We start from the raw sequence: 8,567 nt of genomic DNA on the forward strand, positions 1-8,567 counted from the left end.
CGCAGTCTCGTGTTTTCATATTTTTAACTGGTAATGATTTGTATAGAAAATAATATCAATAAGCTAATCTTGAATGACAAAAGTATGTCTGATTTTAGAAAAATACTGATTTATATCTATTGTATCAAAATGAATATATTACCTTTGACCCAAAATGTATTGGTTAAAATCAAATTAGAAGCTTTTCATTACATATTTAGCCTAGACATTTAATAGAACTTATAATTTTAATACCTTCCAGGGTTCATGAAATCGATATAGTGCTGGACTTAGTGGTTGTCTGCATATATTTCCGACCCTCTATGTTGTGATTTTAAACTGCAAATAGGTCGATGTAGATATTTTCATTCTACGTTTATAGCAAATATTTCGTCAATATTCACGATTTTTATTGTTGACACTTTCTGTCCGTATTTGAATTCTGTGGTAGAAAATTTACGAAATTATGAGTATTTATGAAAGATGACTCTATACAGTTCACTTATGAATATCACCATTAATATATTGACGTGTTCATCTTCATCGTTCGGAAACTCGATGACACGATTAACATCTTCAATAGTAATTAGATTCATCGTGGATAACTTACATATGTATGTACACACGTAAATATTAGAATTGTAGTACACTTTAAGTGATTCTTGCGTCACTACATCTTGCAAAATGCCTACGCATAATCTAGGTAAATATTCAATTTCATACGACACCATGGTGTCTCTGCATTTCCATATTGTACGGCTATAGAAATTTGACATTCTTATTTTCTTAGATTCTTGGTATTTCACTTGTGGCAGATGAAATTTGGTGCCTACATTGATTGGTCGTTTTATTGTTACTCTGAACATAAGAAATTGACATTTTCTTAAATGCAATAGTAATATTGCATAACAAATTGATGCATTTGTGAATGTACAACAGTTTTACTCATTAATACTTATTATAATATTAAGTTTACTGTTAGAACGGCAAGCTAGCAGAATCGTTAATTCGCTGGGCAAAATGCTCCATCTTCTGAGTTGAAATTCGATGGTTTTAACCCTCAACCGACAGTAAAAGTTATATCATTGTTTCATCGACGAAACTATGAAGAAGAATAGTCACACTTCCCTCTCTCGTAAAACCGAGAGTGGTGTTGTTCGATGTAAACTCGATGGAAAATTGATGTGTGTATTTTCGGTGTATAACAGATTGTCTATTTAATCGAATGGGAATTTTCCTTGCACCATAACAACACTTACAAATAGTGTCGGGTGATATTTGCCAATGGAGTTTTGCCAATGGATTACCCTTATCAACCGTGTTATATTGGATATTCTATAAAAGTACATATTAGGATTAGGCTAAAGCAAGTAACAGTTGAGATACGCAATTAGGAGTACACGTGCAGAAATCGATGAAACAAATTTCCAGGGTAGGTTCTTTAATATTTCAAACAGTTCAGCATTGTATTTGCACTCTCGACATAACAAAGTATAGGAATATAATTTGTGGGGGATATGATGTCATAAAGAGTAATGTATAATCCGATTGCTAATACAACCACAGCAGACCTAACCTTCAAATAATGCCTCATAATTTTCTATAACAATAAATAAATTTTGCGGATGAAAGAAGTGCAATGAGACAATCAAAGCGGTCTGGGAAGCCTAGTTTCGACAGGTATAGTAGCATAGAATTTCTGACGGCTTACTTACTTCAGAAAGAATGAAAACAAAAAGAAAAAAAAAGGAATGAAGAACCATCTCAAACTTCTCCAAATATACTTCTGTTCGCAAAAGAGTAGTGAGCGAGTACATATCACCCAAACCTGTAACAGATATGACTAGGAGAATTAGAAACAAATAGAGGTGACTAACAAATAGAGGAAGAATAATAAACTAAAGTTAAAATAACACAAACTCCCATCAATTATACTTCGCCGTCTTGGATGATAAAGGAAGATGTTGATGCTGGTCACTGAGACGCGAAGATAGAAAAGACAAAGATATAAGGACAATCAGTCTCATCCAATGCACGAACGATATCGAAAGTGAAGGAAATGGTGAAATCAAATTCTGTCTTCCAAAGGTGGAAACAATGTTACACTGTCTTCTTTTATTTCTTCCTCTTTCTCTTCTTTTACTTCCTCTTCTCTTGCTTCTTCTTTATCTTCTTTTACTTCTTCCACTTCCTTTTGTGTTACTTCTTCCACTTACTTTTCTTTTTCATCTTCTGTTTCTTTCCTTCTTGTTTTCAATCGTCTTTTTTTTCCAATTTTCTTCTACTCTTTTTCTTTTTCTTTTTCATGATCTCTTTCTTTTCTTCATCTTCTATTTCATTGCCTTCCTTTCCTCTTCTCCTTCATTTTCTTCTTTTTCATCTTTTTTCTTCCCTTTCTTCTTTTATTATTCGTCTTCTTCTTCGTCTTCATTTTTCTTCTTCTTCTTCTTCTTTTTCTTCTTCTTCTTCTCCTTCTTCTTGTTTTTACTTCTTCCTCCTTTTCTTCTTCTTATTGTTATTATTATCATTATTATTATTATTTTATCTATTATTGTTATTATTTTGTTTTTGTTGTTGTTGTTATTATTATCATTATTATTATTATTATTGTTATTCCTTCGAAACACAGCGTAGGTAAAAATGCACCGGAGACTTCACTCATCTGTCAAGTCCCAACAAGGACTTCAGCCAGATAATACTTTCTTTAAGACGTGCGTTGTGCCCAATAAGGCTGCTTTTTGCAAGACATCAATCGTGCATGGAATTTGCAGTTGCCTTACGAAGTCTTGAAGTTTCAATGGGATTGAGCCCAACGCTCCGATTACCGCTGGTATCACTTTTACATTATCCTTGCAGTTCGGTGTTCTTGGTGATATTTTCAACTTCTTTAATCACTACATTAATGTCATTTGGTATGGCTACATCAATGAGCTGACATTATTTTTCTATCTTATTCAATATGACAATATCCAGCCTATGGTGTTCGATTACACGATCAATTTGAAGATCATAGTCCCAGAGTATCGTTACTTCCCGTCCTCCTGCATAACTTTACTTGGTGCATGCTCATACCAGTTCTCTCTTACTTCATACTGGTATTTACGGCATAAGAGCCAATGAAGACACACACACATATTATCGTGGCGCCTCTTGTATTCTTTTTGTGCAAGGCTCTCACATCCACATTCCAAGTGGGTCACATATTCCACACCCTTTCCACAGAGTCCTCTATTTCTGGGTGTCAGAAGATTTATAGATGTTATATTTCACTGACTTGGTGACAGGAGGCTGTTCTTGTGCCGCAATGACCAGGCTTTCGGTGGTACATTTCAAATCACCTCGCTCAAACCACGACCACGATGCTGTATTACCCTTAACGTCCTATGTATTCCTTTCAAACTGTCCATGCATTCTCATTTCAAGATCTTCTTTTCTCTTCTCCTTAGCTCTTTGGTTAGCAGGTCCTCATTAATATTTTTCAAATACTCGTCAAGCGTTCTACTCCCACTCCTTATACAACGGTCACTAATAATTAGTCCTCTGTCACCATTCTTTCTTTTCATATACAGTCTGTTTATGTTAGCTTTAGGATATAGCGTCCCATGCAGCCTCATGAACTTTCTCGTCCTTCTAACCAGTGTTGATATTTCCTTCTTAGTCCATTTGAGGATGGACGCACTATATCTAACCACCAGAACTGGCTAGATATTCATTGGGGTAATCGAATGTTTTGGCATTCGGGTTGGATTTCAGCACCATCTTCACACTTTTTTGATACTCTTCGCTAAACTTGAATTTCATTTTTCTGTGTAAAATGTCATCCAGCTCCAAAATTCCTAAATATGTATACTGACTATGGTCGGGTTCAACCATGGTCTCCCCTAATGTGAACCGCAATCCCATTCAGATTGTTGTCTTTCCTCTTTTCATATTACGTTCTGAACATCTGGTAATCCCAAATTCCATACCGATGTCCCTACCACAATTCTGGATTGTTTTGGTTGAGGAATGTATCTGTTTTTCAGATTTATCAAACAATTTCATGTCATCAATAAACAAAAGATGATTCAATTATGGGCGTTTCTTCCCACTTCGGTAACCCATCGTAACCATCTTAGTGTCGTTATTATGAGTATTAGTGCAATTACAAATAGTAATGGAGGAAAGAAGTCATCCTGGAAGATGTTCCTTTTAATATTAACTTCTCCAAGAAATACATTACTGAACTACAATTTAGTTTTCCACTCTTTCATGCTATGCATCAACAAATTTGTGATATTTTCAGCAACACCAGACATTTGCTCGCATTCAACGATCCAAGAATGAGGCATCGTATCATATATTTTCTTTTAAGTCAATCCCAGCTAAAGACATGTTTGCATGATGTTTTTTCAACGCCTTAATGACAAATAATGATTAAAATATTTTTGTAATATTTGACACGTCAATTCGGTTCTTACATTTCCCGCGCTGACTTTTACGTGCATAAACCAAAAGGAATTTTGAGGTTGCATCAAATCATGTTCATTATTCTTTATATTTGCATAATGGCAAATAATATTTAGAATATAATTAATAAATTTTAGATATACATTGGAATTTCAGATTATAATAATTAAATGCAATCACACAATTTACACTAATTATAGAAACAAAATTATTATTACATTCGTTCAGTTGGTGAGAAACAGTAGTGAAATATCACGTTAACGTCTTACAGAGAGTGACGTGAAGTATACAAATTGACAGCGTGGTTATGGCTTTAAATGCCTTTAATACAAGGGCTGTTTGCTCAGTTGAAACCGTGATTTCCCGAAAGAAATATAGTATTTACTACCTTATATCAGCTATCACACAGCTTTCACTGAGGTTGTTTATAATTAGTAAAAACAATATATTCTATGATCCAGCGTTGCAGCTTGTGTACAGCAAATATATCTTGATTTATCTTAATGAATGCAGTACCATCTCGCGAATCGATATTACCAACATTACTATCTTACAGCATGAGGGATTTATAGGTTTAATTAATGTTTGGGTCAACGCTGCAGTGTGTAGATACGATATTCATGGCGAGTGTATATGATAATTTTCTCATTGATTGACTACAATTAATCCACATCTTTAAAGTACCTGACAGGTATAACATAAATATTATATCCGATGATTTAGAAAAAAAATATATAATTAAACGTGGGATGATTTGAAATGCACGGCACATTTAAACGATAGATCGCCAAATATGTATCGTTAAGCTATATAGAGTGAGGCTGATCAATATTCCCATTCGAAATATTTGATTATCCATCAACAAACAAAAGTTCTATCGTAATCCATACAATTGATGGAAGTCATCAACAGAGACAATGGGAAAATATATAACGAAATCGAATCAAAACATGGACTAATATATTAATGAAATATATATACCATATATGCAGGATATATATGGGAAGTCATGCAGGTGGAAAAGACTTGGATTGTTTATCGATTTGTAATATATATTATGGGTGCCTCAACAATATATATTAAGAAAATAGTGATTTATTGACCGTTTTTATTATATTTTGTCCAATACAACAGTATTCTCTCATAATCTTTGATTTAGACAAGATCATAAAGAACTGACTAGAATTTATAAGCAAGCAACACATATACTGAATATATTTTATGTGAAAACGGATATATAGCCGTAGGGTTATATCAAATTTGGTTGTGTCCCTTTATTCTTGAAATATGTTAGTGGAATTTATTTTATCTTCTTGGTAAGAAGGAATTTCAATGCTTATCAGATATACTGGGACTCCGAGATTGGTGAGAAAAAGGAAGAATTTTATCTTTAGATCAATGAATATAACTCAGATGTTTTCAATTCATTTACTTCTACCCAATCACATAAAGTGAAAGGAGGTCATATTTTGCCAGACGAGGGATTGTATCCTAAGTAAAACAGCTATGAGAGAATTTTGATTTCAGAACACAAAAATCTTGGAAATGTAACTGCAAAGCTTTATGTCTGTTTTTTCTTTCTTTTAAACAAGTTTTTAGTCCGCCACTCAAGATAGATATTTTTCTTTCTTGACTAGAAGGTGATGGGTGATACATTTGACGTTGAAGTGAAATTTAGAATATCGTATGTTTTTAAATATTGCAATGACTCTCTTCGCCATTTAATTATGTAGGTTGATTTTGAACGCAGCTGAAGTTTTATAATCTGGAAAACATTTCTTTTACCAAACTTTCTTTATATCGAATCCAAATTACTAGACAATATACCTAACAATTTTCCATCCAGTATACATAAGTAGTTTAAATTTCATTTTGATTATTGCGGTGTAAAGGAAGTTGTATTATGAGGGATTTCAATGTTGATATTCAATATACTATATTGAATTTTTACTCATATATTTTCTTATTGAAATTTTGTAAATATTTAATGCCCTTATATCATGTGAATTCCTATTTCTTTCATTTGAAAACATTCCGAAAATTATTACTGGGAATGTAAAACTGCCTGGGTTATTGAATTTGATAACCTGTTATATATTCGTTATATTTCAAAGGTAGTGACCTGAAAAACTGGTTGCCGCACTAGGTGAAATACTGAATGGTATTTCTTCTGACATTAGGTTTTGAGTTCAAATTCCACCACGGTCGATATCGCTTTCATACTTTCGAGGTCGACGAAATGAGTATCATTTGAGAACTGGGAAGATGTAATTGACTTACCCTTATCCTTAAAATGCAGGCCTTGTGTCGAAATAAGAAAGAACATATGCATTACCCTTTTCCCCTCAACTCTAAATTTACGTTCTAGAAAAGTAGAAGGTTAAACGTATGATGAGCAGAACGTTCTAAAATATATCTGGGTTACATAAATTACCAGACTTCCGTTAAGTGACAAACAGGATAATATCTATGTAATGTTATTAATCTTCATGTTATTCATACTGCGTTCGATTCTGCAGCTTCGTGCATCGCAAAACTAAGTGCTGCGTTATCAGTTATTGAAACAAATGCAGAAAGCAATCTGCAGCACAATATGCACAGAAAATCATATTTGCAAACATCAAAAAATGAATAATCTTGAGTACATAAAGATTTTATTGTTGCCAAAATGCTTACAAACTGCAAAACACATTCTTCCGTTCTATTAGAAATCGAAGATTGATTTACAGACATGTATTCACACCCGAACGCGAAAACACGCAATGCTTTCAAATGCCATTTCTATAATGCAATGTATGAAAGCTGACTTTGCCAGGAAATTGTTAGTAATGACTGCTAAATTTTGTTCCTATAAATAAATGAACTTCTTTTCAGATAAATGATTAATGAATTAAACAGAAAGTAACCTCACTTGGAATGTTGATAAATATCAATGCCTTGGTTTGCATGTATGCCACAATAATAATCAAGAGGTGAAAACTATAACAACTGTAACTAAATGATATTCGTCTGCGGCAACTGCAGCACCTTCTGAAATTCCAGATTTTAAATCAACAAACTTAATTCCTATCCATTTTGGTTTAATTTATACCTCATATTTGGATAGTGTTAAATGGCAACTGGTTTTCAGGGTGTTTGTGTTCAATTTTCGTGGAAATCCCTTTTCCTGAAAATTTAAATATATAACTTGCTTAGGATTTGACTTGAAAAATGGCATCATGCATCGTAATCTAGTGTTTAGAAATTAACATAAGATTGACACGATTGAAATTGGAATTCTTGCAATGGCGATTTAGGCATTTATATTGAACATATTGCTTCTGTTGGAGTCGATTTGATACATATAATATATATCCAGTAGGGTTACCCCGGCAGACTTGGTGAGTATTTAAGTAGTGCAGATGTTGGTTTAAATGTGGTGCTGATGAAGGAGCCCTCATTCTTGAACTATGCATCACACTGTTTACTGAGACGTGCTTGTCTACATAACTTAGTCCTAGTTTTTAATTGTATATATATATATATATATATATATATATATATTATTGATAATATTATATTATGTGATGTGAAGGCGCCTGGCATAGTTGTTGGGGCATTCGGCTCATGATTCCAAGGTCTTGAGTTCGATTCTCGGCGACCCTTTGTGTTCTTTAGCAAGACACTTCATTTCACGTTGCCCCAGTCCACTCAGCTGGCAAACATGAGTTATACCTGTATTTCAAAGGGCCGGTTTCGTCACACTTTCGTCAACTACCTGAGAACTACGTTAGGGGTACGCATATATGTGGATTCCTCAGTCGCTTGCACGTTAATTTCACGAACAGGCTGTTCCGTTGATCATATCAGCTGGGACCCTCGTCGTTGCAATCGACGGAGTGCTCCTCTTTTTTATATTATGTGATAAAATCAAGTACTTAAAAGCACATTCACCAAGTAGGGTTGGACAAACCTGTGGTCAGCACCTATGTTCGATTAGATACCCAGTTGGATTTTCGGATTATGCATAGAGAAAACCACTCCTACGAGGTCAACGGACCTCAGCGTTCTACTTGTATTTATATCATCGACTCCGAAAGGTTGAAAGCCAAAATTTCTCTCCGTGGAATATGAACTTAGGACGTAAAGGTAAACGAAAT

Source organism: Octopus sinensis, linkage group LG1 (assembly GCF_006345805.1).
Source record: "Octopus sinensis linkage group LG1, ASM634580v1, whole genome shotgun sequence".
NCBI classification, from domain to species: Eukaryota; Metazoa; Mollusca; class Cephalopoda; order Octopoda; family Octopodidae; genus Octopus; species Octopus sinensis.